Source organism: Asterias amurensis, chromosome 6, assembly GCF_032118995.1.
Source record: "Asterias amurensis chromosome 6, ASM3211899v1".
In the NCBI taxonomy this organism is placed as follows: domain Eukaryota; kingdom Metazoa; phylum Echinodermata; class Asteroidea; order Forcipulatida; family Asteriidae; genus Asterias; species Asterias amurensis.
The window spans coordinates 22,116,117-22,133,550 of record NC_092653.1 but is presented as its reverse complement, the minus strand read 5'-3'; the positions used below and the strand labels follow the sequence as shown (position 1 = coordinate 22,133,550).

The window sequence follows — 17,434 nt, the reverse complement described above, 5'->3', positions numbered from 1 at the left end:
ATATTTTAAGGTACGCTTTCTACTATCATTATCTCCAAAAGGTGTAAGTTTAATGTAAATCGGTGGGCATTATGTTTTGTGTTTACAAAAAGTATCCAAATCCTTTAAGGGCACTGACACTATTGGTAGTTACTCAAAATAGCTGTAAGCATAAAAAACTTACTTGGTAACGAGCAATGGAGAGCTTGGTATTATAAAACATTCTGAGAAACGGCTCCCTCAAGTTACGTACTTTTTGAGAAAGAAGTAATTTCTCACTCACATGTTAAAACACTTCACATGCATAAAGCCTTTTATTAAGCAACTGAAACCACAAAAGTTAATGCAGTAAGTTTTTTTTATATTTCTTTATTTGTTCATTCTCTTGCGATTTCGATGACCAATTGAGTCAAAAATGTTTACAGATTTGTTATTTTATGCATAATGTCGGACTACACCAAGTGGGATTATATAATACTGTTCTTTGACAAGTACCAACGGTTTCCAGGGGTCGATTTAACAAAGAGTTAGGACTAGTCCTAATGGGGGACTTTTGAACACTAGGTGGCAGCAGACTTACCAGGTAAATTTCCATTGTTTACGTAGTTTTGAGCGCGCGCACGTAACCGAGAACAATAGACCTTTTCGCAAATACTGGGGCGGGCGCGTAAAGCTTGGAATTAGGTGCATTGTGGTCTAGCTGATTACAAATTTGATTCATATATATCCCACAATGCACCTCATTCAACAGTCTGCGCTTGCGCATTGGTATTTGCGATAAGGTCTATGGATTTTACCTGGTAAGTCTGCTGCCACCAAGCGTCCCAAAAGTCTCCTATTAAGGACCAATCCTAAGGGATATTAAAAACTTAGGACAATCCTAAGTTAGGACGACCGGGTAACTTGTCCTAATGTGGAATAAGAATAGTCTTTAGTCTTTGTGAAATCCACCACAGCTCTCCATTGCTCGTTACCTTGTAAGGTTTCATGCTAACAATTATTTTGAGTAATTACCAATAGTGTCCAGTACCTTTAAGCACGTAATTCACCGGCACAGTTCTCAATTTGAAATGTTTATTGTTTTCTGTCGAATTATGACGCGTGGTACTGCTCCAAACTCTGGAGCTCATAAACTGGTTTGATAATATGACGACGTAGAAAAATAAACATCTTAAAAAAGCCCTGACATTGCCACAGAAGCCCACGATAATAGCTCAGTATATTTCAAACAAATACGGGTACAACATTCTACCCCCGTGGTGAGATGAACTGTGCATAATTGGTATATAATAGTGTGACATTAAACGGTTTCTTCATGTTCACATAAATGGAAATATTTAGATTTTTTCTCCCAGGTTTAAAGTCAGGGTGTACTTTAAGTTTCCTCATTTGGTGTATCATCAACTATGCATAACAAACATGTGCAACAACTTTGGCTCAATTGGTCATCGAAGTTGCAAGAAAACAATGAGAGTAAAAACACCCTTGTTGCATTGAAGTGTGTGCTCAAGGAAGGCTTCATGGCTGAAACTTTTCTCAGATTCAAATAATAGACCTTATGCACATGACGTCATTTCAGTAGAGCGCCCTCACCTAGAGGTCAAAAGGAGGTGTTCATTGGCCAATCCTGTGCGCCGCGCGTACAAATCTGTGCGTTTCGATTGTTTCGTAACCGTTTTTCCACTAAGATGGCCGCTGGATGACGTCAAGGCATAAGGTCTATTAGAGGTGAAAATTACCCCTTTCTCTACAACTACACTACTTCAAAGGGTGTCGTTTCTAAATAATGTCAACAGTAAGGTTGTATAGTCATTAATTAACTTGTAAAGTAATTACCAAAGTCTACACCGCCTTTAACCGTCACAGTTTGCAAAGTGGTGGATGCCTGTCGAAGAAAAGGTGATCACCTTTTGGAATTAAATTTCACAGATTAGTTTCATGTAGATATCTATAGTCATTTTGAATTAAACCAATCAAGCGGTGCCAAAAAGTGATACCATCCCTTTAAAGGGAAGGAACACCTTTGGTAATTGTCAAAGACCAGTGTTCTCACTTGGTGTATCCCATCATAAGCGTAAAATAACAAGCCTGTGAACATTTGGGCTCAGTCGGTCATCGAAGTTGCGAGAAAATGATGAAAGAAAAAACACCCTTGTTGGATGAATTTGTGTGCTTTCAGATAAGAATAAAAGACTTCTAGCTAGAAGTCTTTTATTATTTTAGTGAGAAATTACCCCTTTCTCAAAAACTACGTTACTTCAGAGGGAGTCGTTTCCCACAATATTTTATACTATTTTATACAGCTCTCCAATGCTTGTTACCAAGTAAGTTTTTAAGTTAATATTTGTTTTGAGTAATTACCAAACGTGTACTTTCCCTTGGGTCTGGGTCCTTTTTATAACACCAAACACAATATCCACAGATTTACACTAACCTTACACGGTTTGAAGATAGCTTCCCTAAAAAATGTATTTGCTGAGGTGCTACAAATAGTATTTGAAGGCAAGCTTTCTACCATCATTATCTTCAAACCGTGTAAGTTTAATGTATATCCTTTAATATATGAAAAAGAGAGCAACCCAAAACCAGTTAATATACTAACGGGGCAAAATTTTACCTAGATTAACTTCTACAAATAGACTATATTTAATTTGATTGTAGCTCAATTTGACAAAGATGGCTCATGACAAAGATGGTAATTGTGTGCGTTTTAATTTGACATAGATATGAACTTCCAAAGCTAGTAAAGGATTCTGGTGCCACAGACAAGAGCTCGATGACGGCTCTACTCGCCCTGGGGATTAAGGGGGCTCCGACGGATCGAAGGGGATGATCCTTACTTGATCCTAAAACAAACACACTGTTAATGGGGTAATGTCTGAGGCTTATCTGTCAGACCTCATGGAGGAAGTCATCAATTCTTGGGTTTTATTTGATCTTTTGGCAGTGTGTGGAGCGTCTGTGCGTTAATCAAAGATCGATTGTGAGAGATGTTGAGATGTGTGCTTTGATGGAAGGCAGGAAGAGGTGAAACGGTCATGGGCCGGGGTTGTTTTGAAGGGATGGGGCTGGTGTTGTTGGGTTGTCGTGCACTGTAGATGCTGATGGAAGGGTTGGGATGGGGGCAAGTTGGTTAGAGTTTTGGGATGGGTGAAACGGTCATGGACCGGGGTGGTTTGGAAGGGATGGGGCTGGTGTTGTTGGGTTGTCGTGCTGTAGATGTTGATGGAAGGGTACGGATGGGGGCAAGTTGGTTAGAGTTTTGGGATGGGTGAAACGGTCATGGACCGGGGTGGTTTGAAGGGATGGGGCTGTTGTTGTTGGGTTGTCGTGCTGTAGATGCTGATGGAAGGGTACGGATGGGGGCAAGTTGGTTAGAGTTTTGGGATGGGTGAAACGGTCATGGACCGGGGTGGTTTGAAGGGAATGGGCCTGGTGTTGTTGGGTTGTCGTGCTGTAGATGCTGATAGAAGGGTACGGATGGGGGCAAGTTGGTTAGAGTTTTGGGATGGGTGAAACGGTCATGGACCGGGATGGTTTGAAGGGATGGGGCTGGTGTTGTTGGGTTGTCGTGCTGTAGATGTTGATGGAAGGGTTGGGATGGGGGCAAGTTGGTTATAGTTTTGGGATGAGTGAAACGGTCATGGACCGGGGTGGTTTGGAAAGGATGGGGCTGGTGTTGTTGGGTTGTCGTGCTGTAGATGCTGATGGAAGGGTTGGGATGGGGGCAAGATGGTTATAGTTTTGGGATGAGTGAAACGGTCATGGACCGGGGTGGTTTGGAAGGGATGGGGCTGGTGTTGTTGGGTTGTCGTGCTGTAGATGTTGATGGAAGGGTACGGATGGGGGCAAGTTGGTTAGAGTTTTGGGATGGGTGAAACGGTCATGGACCGGGGTGGTTTGAAGGGATGGGGCTGTTGTTGTTGGGTTGTCGTGCTGTAGACGCTGATGGAAGGGTACGGATGGGGGCAAGTTGGTTAGAGTTTTGGGATGGGTGAAACGGTCATGGACCGGGATGGTTTGAAGAGATGGGGCTGGTGTTGTTGGGTTGTCGTGCTGTAGATGCTGGTGGAAGGGTACGGATGGGGGCAAGTTGGTTAGAGTTTTGGGATGGGGTGAAACGGTCATGGACCGGGATGGTTTGAAGGGATGGGGCTGGTTTTGTTGGGTTGTCGTGCTGTAGATGCTGATGGAAGGGTTGGGATGGGGGCAAGTTGGTTAGAGTTTTGGGATGGGTGAAACGGTCATGGACCGGGGTGGTTTGAAGGGAATGTGCCTGGTGTTGTTGGGTTGTCGTGCTGTAGATGCTGGTGGAAGGGTTGGGATGGGGCAAGTTGGTTAGAGTTTTGGCATGGGTGGTGGGTAGTATGGGGTTGAGTTGTCTTGCCGGGAAAGCTGAGGAGAGGTATAGACAAGGTGATTATAATTTGGGTCGATGGCGGATGTTGGGTGGGGTTAGGTTGTCATGCTGGACGAACCTAGGGACATTGTGAGAAAGGGGGCAAGTTGGTTTTGGAAAATCAAGCATCTGAAAGCACACAACTTCGTGTGGCAAGGGCGTTTTTTCTTTTATAGTTATCTCGCAACTTCGACGACCAACTGAGCTCAAATTTTCACATTTTTGTTTATGTTGGGATACACCAAGAGAACACTCGTCTTTGACAATTATCAATAATTTCCAATGTCTTTAACTAAATTACACTCACAAGAAAGGCTTACACGTAAAAGATATAGGTGTTATTAAAGCAAAAGAACAGTCAATCGGTGTAAGGACATGTGATCACACTGATCAAAAGGTCTAGTAGTGGAAACTTTTATAAAAAATTGAAAAATGTATTGTCAACTACGAACATTTTCGAGCAATACAAAATCTTACATGCAAAGAAGACTGTGCGGGTTACAACACTGCAGTTTTCAATTTATATGAAAACATTATGAGAGACTTGTGTAAGAAAACGGCCACAGAAGTATATTTTACCTCATGTAATATGAAACCTTTGGACTTAAAAACAGATCTGAGAGGACCACTGGATATGTCCTATGAATTATGGCACACTTTATGCTAATTTGAGTCGCGTGAAAGGTTATAATAATTCGTTATGGGTTGTGTGTTGATGTTTTGGTGCCAGTATATATATAATAACTCATTCAATTTCAGACACTGTTATGATCTACACTCGTAAAAACCAAGTTCATCTTCTGTGGAGAAGAGTTTATGACTTCTGCTGTTGATGAAAGATCGTGCTCTGGCGTGGTATTTTCTCACTCAACGGAGGAAATGGTTCAGTGAAGAGCAGAGTGCAAGTTCGGCAGGGATAACTTGAAGATACGTGAGAATGTTGTATAGGACGGAGGGATAAGACACAGCGAATATCTCTGAATTCTCATAGACAAAGTGTACTGCTTGTCTTTTTTTTTAAAGGAAGGTACACTATTGGTAATTGTCAAAGACCAGTCTTCTCACTTGGTGTATCCCATCATAAGCATAAAATAACATGCCTGTGAAAATTAGAGCTAAATTGATCATCGAAGTTGCGAGAAAATGATGAGAGAAAAAAACACCCTTGTTAGACGTATTTGTGCGCTTTCAGATAGGAAAACAAGACTTTGGCTAGAAGTATTTTATTGTTTTAGTGAGAAATTACCTCTTTCTCAAAATCTATGCTACTTCAGAGGGAGCCGTTTCCCACAATGATGTATACTATCAAGAGTTCTCCAATGCTCGTTACCAAGTCAGTTTTTAAGGTAACATTGTTTTGAGAAATTACCAAAACGTGAACGCGCCCTTTAAGCATTTGACTGGACTGTCAAAACTGTATTGTAAATGTTCGAGTTGACCACATCAATGTTGTTGAGCTTGTGCAGTCCAGAGTAGTCTATCCCCACTATTACAGTATTCAAGATAATACTTTGGTAATTTCTCCAGAAATAAGTGACCATGAAAATTTACATCGTTAAAATCACTGCACATACTGATAACTTAGGCCTAGAAATGGAAGAAAAAAAGATTTTTTTGGGGAAATTGCAATGTCTAATTCTTATCAACTTTTGATATGATGAAAGGGGCCACATCTCAAAACATGACCAGCTTTATTTTTTTTACTTTCATGACTCTTGGTTTTATGTGGAAATTATGACACAAAATGTCAACTTTCCCATAATAAACATCACTGCATGTATTAGGCCTAGAAACAATTCATCTGCAGAGTAAAACATTTGTTTCATGCACACTCCAGTAACATTTCTTGAAACAGTTATACACTTAACTGCATAACATAAACACGTGTGAACCCTTACTCTCTTTTTGTCGGGGCGGGGTTGGGGGGGGGGGGTGACCTCCCTGCCACCTCTGACTCAGTCATTGATGGAACCCCCGTAAGTGTAGACTGGTGCTTTACAGCTACTCCTTTGTAATCAATCTCGAACATAGGGGAACCGAAAGATCGTAATAAATAATTAAAATCATTCCGGTAACTGATTGACGTTTATTGTCAGCGGTTGAAAGGGAGGACAGAGTGGTAGTTATTTCATAGATGGGACAATACAAAATGCTTTTGATCAGTAAGTTCAAATAGATCATATTTCACGAGGAATCAAGAATCTTGTTTAAAGGCACTGGAGACGTTTGGTCATTACTCAAAAAATATACATTGGCATAAAACGCTACTTGGTAACGAGCAATGGATGGATGATACCGTATGGACTGTAAAGGGGGTAACCCTGTTTCAGCCCTAGGAGTAGTTAGCAACGGCCCCTGGAAGAAAAAACAAAAACAAATTGTAGCCCACACCTTGAAGTGGCCTTTAGGCATTTGTGTGTCTGACGAATTGCATAAGAAGAAGAAAAATAAAAAAAAAATAAAAATGGAGAGCTGTTGATAGTATAAAACATTGTGAGACACTGCTCCCTCTTTTATGTCACTAAAATATTTTAAGCTGAGAAAGACTTCAGGCCTGAAGCCTTTCTCAGACATCTGAAAACATACACATTAAATTGTGCAACAAGGGTGTCCTTTTTCTTTCATTATTATTTTGCACTTTCGTTGACCAATTAAGCCCAATGTTCACAGATATATTGTTGTATGCATTAGTTGGGATACACTAAGTGAGAATACTGGTCTTTGACAACTAGCAAAGGTGTCCAATGCCTTTAAACCTCCGTAGATATCAGTTACGCCTATGCTATTCAGTGCATCCCATAAGCACTACAATCACAATTCATGCGTTTAAGGGTGTTTGAAAAAAATCAATACTATCTTAACAGATATGAATTTGGTTTTGGAGAGTTTTCTGAGAAAGGAGGAAAAACATTATTATCTCTTCAATATCCAGGGAAGAAAGAAGTAACTGTTAGTGTGACTTTCTCTCACATTATTACGCGCGAATGGCATGGTTATCTTATTCATTTATGTACCGTTGTAAACGTACGGGGAAATCAAAGAGGATTACAGGCACCAGACCAACAGTTTTGAATCAGCCACATTTTTTTTATGCAACGGTGATTGTATTTAAAGATATTGAATACTTCTTTTTTAATTGGACCCCATTGTTTATTTTACTCCTATACAGTTGTAATATACATTTGGTTTGCGGTTACACCATGTGTGTATCTACTTGCCGGTAGACTTTTATCTATGAGAACGGTCTTTCCTTATTCTACTACCACAGAGTAGATTTATCAGATGTTCGGGAGACTTCTCATAATATATAGTTGTATATATATACCATAAAACTAACCTATAAACAAATCAAAAGGTGGTATAAACGATGTGACCTGTGACATCACATGTTTACAAGAGAGCAACACAGCCTGGACTTCCTGCAGACATGATTTATACACAGCTCAATGGAAGAAAACATACAATTTTATGGAGATTGCACTGTCTAATTCTTATCAACTTTTGATATGATGAAATGGGGCACATCTCAAAACTTAACCAGCTTTTACTTTCATAACTCTTGGTTTTATGTGGAAATTATTACACAAAATGTCACTTTCCCATAGGACCAGTGTAGTATATTGCCTGCCAGAATACTGAAAGAATTTACAAGGTCACACTTATTGTAAACAAGATTCACATGGTCCAACGAGCGGTTTTGGGAGAAGTTATGTGCACTTCGGAAGAATAACCTGCTATTGGATTACAATATCTGAGAAGTGTTACCGCGGTAACGCTTTTTATATTATTTTTTTTGGGGGGGATAAAAGTGATATCTTTTTCCATAACCGAAGTACTTCGAAGTGAAATGTTTCTCAAACTGCATCTTATTTAGGATTTGAGGCATTGCATGGTGAGGTATCAATATATCGGGTTTGCAGTAACACCATGTATGTATCTACTTGCCAGGTAGAGTTTGTTCTTTAGAGAACTGTCTTGCTTAATTCTACTACCGCTGAGAAGACGTTCGGGTATTTGGGAGACTTCTCAGTTCTGAAAAGAACTGTCTTGCAAGTAAAATGCATCTTACTATTGCTGTACATCGTACCACGTAAGTTTTTATTGCCACTAACGTTCAGAGTCAAAACCAAACGTGTTATACTGGGGTCGATGTTACATAGAACTTAGGACTAGTCCTATCTGAGGACATAGTCCTAGGAGATATTAAAAAACTTAAGGCTAGTCCAAGTTAAGACGAGTAACTCATTTAAAGGCAGTGGACACTATTGGTTATTACTCAAAATAATTATTTTCATAAAACTTTTCTTGACTACAAGTAATGGGGAGAGGTTGGTAGTATAAAACATTATGAGAAACAGCTCCCTCTGAAGTGACGTAGTTTTCGAGAAAAAAGTAATTTTCCACGAATTTGATTTCGAGACCTCATATTTAGAATTTGAGGTATCACAATCAAGCATCTGAAAGCACACAACTTCGTGTGACAAGGGTGTTTTTTCTTTCAGTATTATCTTGTAACTTCGACGACCAATGGAGCTCAAATTTGTACAGTTCTTTTTTATGCATATGTTGAGCTATACACAAAGTGAGAAGCTTTGACAAATACCAAAAGTGTCCAATGTCTTTAACCGTTAATTTTTTTTTTTATTACAGAAGAATGTGCAATAATGCAAACCCGATGGTGCCTTTAATTACTGTATTGCTTTCCATCGCATCACACAGATTTTAGTAAAGGTCACAGAAAATCTCACCATACCTAACAAGGGTAATTCGATATCAACAGCAACTACGTTATTAATAATTCAACAAGTTGGGGTTTGGTTTTAATTGAGACAACGAATAGTGCATCATCCTGTGATATCGAGCGCGTCGGTATCAGTGGGGAAAATGTCGCTTAAGGGTATATATTTGCTTAAAGCTTTTGCTAAGCAAGTACATGGTGCTATCTGAAATATCAATGACTTAAACAGCATCAGATTACCTGTCATAGTTGATAAATGTAATAATGGAAACTTGTTTATTGTTTTATCATGTAAACTTGTACATATATTTTTGATGTAATTTTATTGTTAACCAAATGCCATTAGTCTATGACTTTTTATTTGGTCTTGTATTTTTATATGAAAATAAACCAATATTGTTTTTTGGTTTTTTTGGTTTTTTTTTGTGTGTGTGTAAACCTTAGGTGGACACTGTTGGTAATTACTCAAAATAATTATCATCATAAAACCTTTCTTGAATACGAGTAATGGGGAGAGGTTGATGAAACATTGTGAGAAACAGCTCCCTCTGAAATGACGTAGTTTTCGAGAAAGAAGTAATTTTCCATGAATTTGATTACGAGACCTCAATTTAGAATTTGAGGTCTCGAAATCAAGCATCAGAAAGCACACATTATTATCTTTCATTCTCGCAAATTCGACGACCGATTGAGCTCAAATTTTCACAGGTTTGTTGTTTTATGCATCTGTTGAGATACACCAACTGTGAAACTAGTCTTTGACGATTACCAACAGTGTCCACTGTCTTTAAATGTTGGTGTTGTAGCTGAAGTGGTACGGAAAACTATTCCACACTTTCCAAGAATGTCTACTGAACAAAGACATTATACAGAACTATGTAATAGAAAAATGAGACTCAATGAAATAAATTAAAATATGGAGGCATGTTCAAAAGACTACGTCTCGCATAGAAATGTATTATACAAATTATACAAAAACCATGTGGACTTCTGAACAGAACATTGCAAGAAAAGTACAGACAGTGATGAAACAAAAACCATGTGGACTTCTGAACAGAACATTGCAAGAAAAGTACAGACAGTGATGAAACAGGACAGACAAACAAATCAAACCCTTCTTAACGAGCTAGGACGAAACAAAGACGTAAACCATGACTAGCAACTCAAAAAGGTGAAGGATGAAAAGATACTGAAATCACCTATAGGTCTTTCTTACATTAAGGTCTTAACCCTGCTTGAACCTGTGTCCGCCATTTTGAATTTCAACGGTAAATGCACAGAGCTTCAAATGCCGAAACCTGACACAAAGCTGTGATTACGAAAATGTTTCTCACTCTTTCACCTCAAGTAAAATGCCCTACTTTTCACCGAAGCTCCCAAATTCCCCCAAGTCTTTTCCCCAGACAAAATGCCCTACTTTCTTCGAAGCTCCGTAATTCCCCCAAGTCATGACTTGTTCTTAAGACAGGATTCTCAGGGTGTTGACGTTCGAGTCTCGTTGCCTCAAAATGCGAACTTGACTTCGTTTGAATTTCTAACAACTGTTTGGTATAAAGACTCTTGCCAAAGAGAGTGGGAAATATGATCAGCTTTCTCCCCATGATATTTGGCAAGGGACGCCATTTTCCATTCCCTCTGTTTATTTATAATAATAATAAAGAAACTCGCGCGGAAAGATTCAAAGAAAACTCATAATACCTCCTCCACTTATATCAACTTCCGATTTCCCTTTTATCATTTCCATCTGACTTACAATCTTCCACTTATTTCCTTTTATGTTATGTATTCGGAAGCAACACACTGCATTTTGTTGGCACAAAATCAACGGTTAAAGTTCCCCTCAATAAACGGCTCAATATTATGTGATTTAATCCGTCAACTATTCCCAAAGCTGTGAGAGATACCGATCCCGGTTTATATAACCTAACTGGGCTCACATTTCAGCCTTCCCCCTTTTCCCCCGACTACCAAACTGAAGCTGAAATCTAGAGGTCGAAAAATCCGCACACAATTGGGCACGAAACACTCTTAACGGAATGGGACAAAACGGCGCCTGTGGAAAATCTGAATGCATAGCGTAAGGTAATAGGGGCATGATGTTAGTCTAGGATTCATTATTTAGCGCACTGTATGGATGGTGGATTATGTTTCCAGCAAAGCTTTGTCCATTTCTGCTTGCAAGGAAATTATAGCTTTGCACAAGAACATACTCAAAATGCCTTTCTTAATTTATGACTTATGTATTGATCAGCGAATACCGTGAAAGCACTGTTGATATTAATAAAAAGTGATATTTTCTTATTTGTGTTTGCGTAGTGATTCAAGGAAAAAAATAATTCGCATCTTAAAAGTATTCCAGCAATGACCTTAACGACCCCCGATTTTTTTAAATTTTTTATAATAATTATTATTATTTTAAAAAATATGTAAAAAAAAAACAAAAAAAAAAACCATTGATTAAATTTTTGAGGCCTACTTTCTATGTATTTAAACATGTTTATTATACTGTAATATAGTTTGTTTTCCCCGAAGTATTTTTTTAGATGTATAAGTATATCAATATAAAATTAATTTGAACATTTTTTGACAAAAACAAAAGTTCATTTGAGTTGCCGACTATCTCTTCTGTTTTAAAAAAGTAAAAAGTTCATTGTTTTAAGTGCGTGTATTTCCAACGTTGCCGGACCGCCGATTGATAAGTCATGTCGTTTACAATATTTATACAACGGTCACATAAACCGTTCTGAACCAGGCATTACATTCACATTTCAAAACAAAATACATTTATGTATTTCAATATTCAATAATCAATGTTAAAAACCAATTGAACACAATTAACTGTTATATAACCGCTGAACAAAGTGTATGTTAAAAAAAAAAAATAATAATAATAATAATAATAATTTACATCACCTGGAATTTCATACAAAATATCATTTGGTTCGATTTATAAACAGTTATTTTTATAATATTTGTTTTGTATGAAAGAAGAAAACCCCGACAACATTCGTTTACTTCTTTCTTTAAACGTTAAGGAATTGAGAAAAATTTCCATTACATAACGATGTTGACTGTCTTTAATCGTAATTGTGTATCGAAGAATTTAAAATAAAGCACACTCGATGGTGCCATAATTCGCTGTATGCAAATTGACCAATGTATTGCATTGCAATTTGACCGAAACATTAAACCAACAGTCACAGTCACATAATAAACAGGAAGATTCCAAAAGGACCACGTAGGCCCAAACTTACCCGACCAAATAGATCTATAGCAGACGCTCCCTGGAACTTACACACAGAACCAGCAATAACGCAGAATTCATAAATCGAGCTGACAACTCATCCAGATGATTGATTCTTCGCATCTACGATCTGGAACAGACAAAAAGCAACAGTACACGAACTGGTAACATTGCAAGCGGTCAAGCTATCGAAATGGAACAACAGAAGAGTTTGTACAATTCAAGTATGTAATAATCAGATGACCTAATACGACACAAGGCAACTCCTTTATCACTGGTGCTCCGTTATTAACGCTCTGGCCATGTAATTATTGCTGAACTTTTACTTTGACAAAGAGGGCGCTTTTGCCGCACTGCGCCGCCGGCCCATATGGACGGGCTGCATGCAGTGATGGGTTGGATGACGTCATCGTGAGTCTGACCACCACGTGACTCCGCTGTACGTGTTGCTCATTGGAAATTTTACTCGGATTGGAAACTCTAAACCGTGTAATATTTTGTTCATCATAAAAAAATGTTTTTAGAAACATAATTTGAAAGTGGGCAGTCCTACCAGTGGGCTTATCATTAGAAAATTAAAAGTTTCGCTGACACATTAATTATTATATACTTTGATTAAAAAAATAGACCGTCTGTTCTGGACAGATTCTTATTTTGAATGGGCAACTAAAGGCAGTGGACACTATTGGTAATTGTCAAAGACTAGTGGTCTCACTTGGTGTATCTCAACATATGCATAAAATAACCTGTGAAAATTTGAGCTCAATTGATCGTCGAAGCTGCAAAATATGAATGAAATAAAAAAACACCCTTGTCATACGAAGTAATGTGCTTTCAGATGCTTGATTTCGAGACCCCAAATTCTAAATCTGAGGTCTCGAAATCAAATTTGTGGCAAAATACTTTCTTTCTCGAAAACTACTTTACTTTAGAGGGAGCTGTTTCTCACAATGTGTTATACCATCAACCTCTCCCCATTACTTGTCACCGAGTAAGGTGTTATGCTAATAATTATTTTGAGTAATTACCAGTGTCCACTGCCTTTAACGTCCGGACCTATTCCAAACCCATTCCAATTTCCAAATTTTAATTAAAAATTTTGATGGATTTTTCTATCGGGTGATATTCCTGTCGCCTTAGGATCTACACGGGTAACACTAAGGCGTACATTTTTACTTAGACGCGTTAAAAATATTGACCCGTAATATGTAATATTCAACCGGGGAAAGATTTGGGTTAGACAACTATCATGGCTTGATCATGAGATAAATTTTCTGATTTTCTTCTTGACGAGTTGAATTTTAGATTGAAAGGTCTGTTAGGTTTTGAGGAATTGCATGGCAATGCACCAGTTTACATTTCCTTTGTGCTCATGTTGTGTCCAAATCTCCCTTGCCTACAGAATGTTGCTGTTTTGTTTTAAACTCCCTTGTTTTGTTTTTATTTTGTGTCCACAAATCCCCCCTCATGTCTATAGCTGTTTTCCCAATTCCTGTTTGTCTGTTTAGCTCTAATAATATTTTTAATATTATTGTTTTATCATGTAAACTTGTCCATATATTTTTGATGTAATTTTATTATTAGTCTATGACTTTTTATTTGGTCTTGTATTTTTATATGAAAATAAACCAATATTGAATTGAATTGAATTGAATTTGGTTTGAGGTAACACCATGTGTATCATTTGTGAAGATTTTGTTCGTTTGGGAACTTTTCTACAGAACACACAAATCATGGTCACTATCACAAAGTAATAATATACATTCCCCCGACAAATAAATCATTAAATGTTACAAAGACAATCAGAAATTTAACCTAGGCCTCCAAGAAAAAAATAACCCTATAATACTATTAAAAGAAATCAACAAGCAATGTAAAAGTATAAATCACACAGAAGAAGAAAATGAAGATATGACATTTTTATGCTTCCTCTTGCCATTTTCTTCTTGAAGTTCCAGAATTGTCCCAGTTTTTTTTAAAGTTGCCCCCCCCCTGACCCCTGGGTTGTACCCATTTAGATCTATAGGCCAAGAGCATCAAGGTAACATACAGCAGATGGTTTTAATACCCAATTAGCATCGCCTTGCAAGCACCTTAATACAGGCCTTTGCTTAAACTATGACCTATTATGGCATACAATACATGGGTTTGGCCTAACCTTTCAAATAATACAGTACTGCTCAAATAAAACTCAATTACTAAATTTGTCAGGGTATCTATTTTCCCAGCCAATACTCTTTCCACTCGGCGCTGACCGGTCAACCTATAGATGTTACTAAATAGCAGACTCGGTCTTGAATCAGTTGGCATTTGCCAACGCCATGTCGGCATTTAATTCTGTTGATTCTAAAATCCTAAGGAGTTAAGATGTATACCGACCTGAGAGGAGGTTATTTGTCAAGTAGCGAGCTCAGTTACAAACTAAATACCGTGGCGAGTGCTATTATGCTATTCAAGCCATTATAAAGTATTCAGAGATGCATTACAATGGTAAACCTGCTCGCTGGATTGGAGGAAGCAATATTTGTTGAAAATGTATGCAGTTGTTAGACACAAACACAAACTCTCAATTCAAGTGTTGATTTTTGTCTTTCCGTTTGCCGGCTACTTTTACTTGAAAACAAACCAAATGAAGACAGTCCAATTTAGTTGATGAATGCTTTGTGCAAATCTCTTATCAGGTTCTCAAGGAGATGGTATATCATTGATTGGGAAAAGTAATCCATGGAACACAAACAAATGCCAGCTTACTATTAAATGAAGAAATTTTGATGAGGATGTTTTGGAAATTAAAAAATTTTGAAATAATATTTTCTTCAATTAACATTATCTCATATTACAGATGATTTAGGTAATCATGAATTTATTGAAATAAAATGCCAGCTTACTATGAAAAAATGTTGTTAAGAATAATTTTTGAAAATACAGTGGGTTGGAAATAATATTTTCTTCAATAAATTTAATTAAACAATCACAATATTCATTGATTTAACGTTTTACACATCAATGTATTTCTACATCGAATACTAAACCCTGTACATGACCTTGACACACAAATCAGAGACACTTAATTCATATTTTCCAATACAAAATGCAATCGACCAGGGTCCATAGTCTAGTAATTCTGAGTATTAAATGCGTATTAGAGAAAATGTATGTTAACAATCTGAACATCGCGCGTGTAGTACCAATTTTAGTGGTTTTTCTTTGGACAGTACTGTATTAAAAGGCTACTGTAGCACTAATATCGGACAACTGTTCTTGCTCAGAACCAGTGTCGATTTCAAAGTTTGATTTACCTCTAGACGACTGTTTAATATAAAGAAATGAAGAAGCCAGTTCACGATTTATACATAATATGAATATTAAAGGCATTGGACACTATTGGTAATTACTCAAAAAATTGTCAGCATAAAAACTAACTTGGTTACAAGCAGTGGAGAGCTGTTGATAGTATAAAACAATGTGAGAAACGGCTCCCTCTAAAGTCACGTACATTTTGAGAAAGAGGTATTTATCTCAGTCAAATAATAAAATACTTTAGCTGAAGCCTTTTATTATGCATCTAAAAGCACACAAAGTTTGAATGCAACAAGGGTGTTTTTCTTTCATTATTCTCTTGCAAAAACGATGATAAAAATCCGCCCAAATTTCCACAGGTTTGTTATGTTTTGCATATGTTGGGATACAACAAGTGTGACTACTGGTCTTTGACATTTATCAATAGTGTCCACTGCCTTTAAACTAGTGATACAGTGCCTTTAAGAGCAGTGTCGATGTCAAAGATACTCAAATTTGATCAATGTTTTGGCGACTGTTTAATTTCTTGGAAAGAGAGGACGAAAGTAGTAAATGAAAATCTGCAACTGAGTATTAAAGACAGTGAACACTATTGGTAATTGTCAAAGACCAGTCTTGTCACTCTCAACATATGCATAAAATAACAAACTTGTGAAAATTTGAGCTCAATCGGTCGTCGAAGTTACGAGATAATAATGAAAGAAAAAACACCCTTGTCACACGAAGTTGTGTGCTTTCAGTTGCTTGATTTCGAGACCTCATTTTATTAATCTGAGGTCTCGAAATCAAATTCGTGGAAAATTACTTCTTTCTCGAAAACTACGTTACTTCAGAGGGAGCCGTTTCTCACAATGTTTAATACTATCAACCTCTCCCCATTACTCGTTACCAAGTATTTTGAGTAATAACCAATAGTGTCCACTGCCTTTAAGTGTTTTCAAAGGTAAATCAAAGGCGAGGTTTTAGTGAAAACTGCGCTATTCCACAACCCAAGTCAACCAAATGTTTCAAGGAGCTCTAAATAAGAAAAGAAAAGCTGACAGATTGGCGATAAATCAATGTCATTCGTAGGCCAAACTCGTCTTAAATTACCGAGTAATTTCCTGACGCGGCTTTTGTTGTTTTCTGCGAGTTCCGAACGGGCTTCCGATCCTCAACTACGGCAGAAGATTTCTGTCTCATTAACTACCAGAGGTCAGGTTTATTCGTAGACAGTCGTGATCAAATTTATCCGTACATGGGGATAGTCTTATACTAAGCGCATGGATTAACAGATAGTTAACAATTAATAAAACTTGTGTATATAGCCTTCAAATAATACTCATTATAATATATAATAGCACTGAACTTCCGTGGCAATAAATTATGAGCATTATACATGTGTATTTACTTATTTGTATTTGTTAAAATATTTTTATACTGGATACAAAACCAGCTCAGACGCTGTTTTACATCATGGTCCGCACATAGCTACACTTTGACAGCAGTGGATATGCTTTGATCTCTGATACGGGAACGGGACTTGAATCAAGTCTAACTAAGCTATGGCTGTATTTGCAATTCATTCCGTTCAACCTCGACAAAAATTACAGGCCTGACTCATCAGGCAAAACACAAGAGAAGACCGAAATGTCTTGTTTTGAAAGATGGCAAAATGACAAACATACTTATGACAAAATGATATACATTTCACGTTCGTAGCAACGTTCGTTAACTTAATCTTTGATGAAAAAGAGTATAAATTTTCGTCAGCCGAATTCAAAGCCATACCGAG

The 17,434-nt window shown here is 37.6% G+C and overlaps 1 protein-coding gene across 2 annotated transcripts in view; it reads right to left on the bottom strand.

Annotated features, from left to right (window-relative positions):
• Window positions 1–17,434, bottom strand: part of LOC139937966 (nitric oxide synthase-like protein) — a 145,347-nt gene that overhangs the window by 89,009 nt on the left and 38,904 nt on the right. For both annotated transcript variants that reach the window (XM_071933279.1, XM_071933280.1), the window contains exon 2: window positions 12,371–12,490. The gene's annotated coding sequence lies outside the window, so the exon portion shown is untranslated. The remainder of the gene's footprint in view (window positions 1–12,370; window positions 12,491–17,434) is intronic.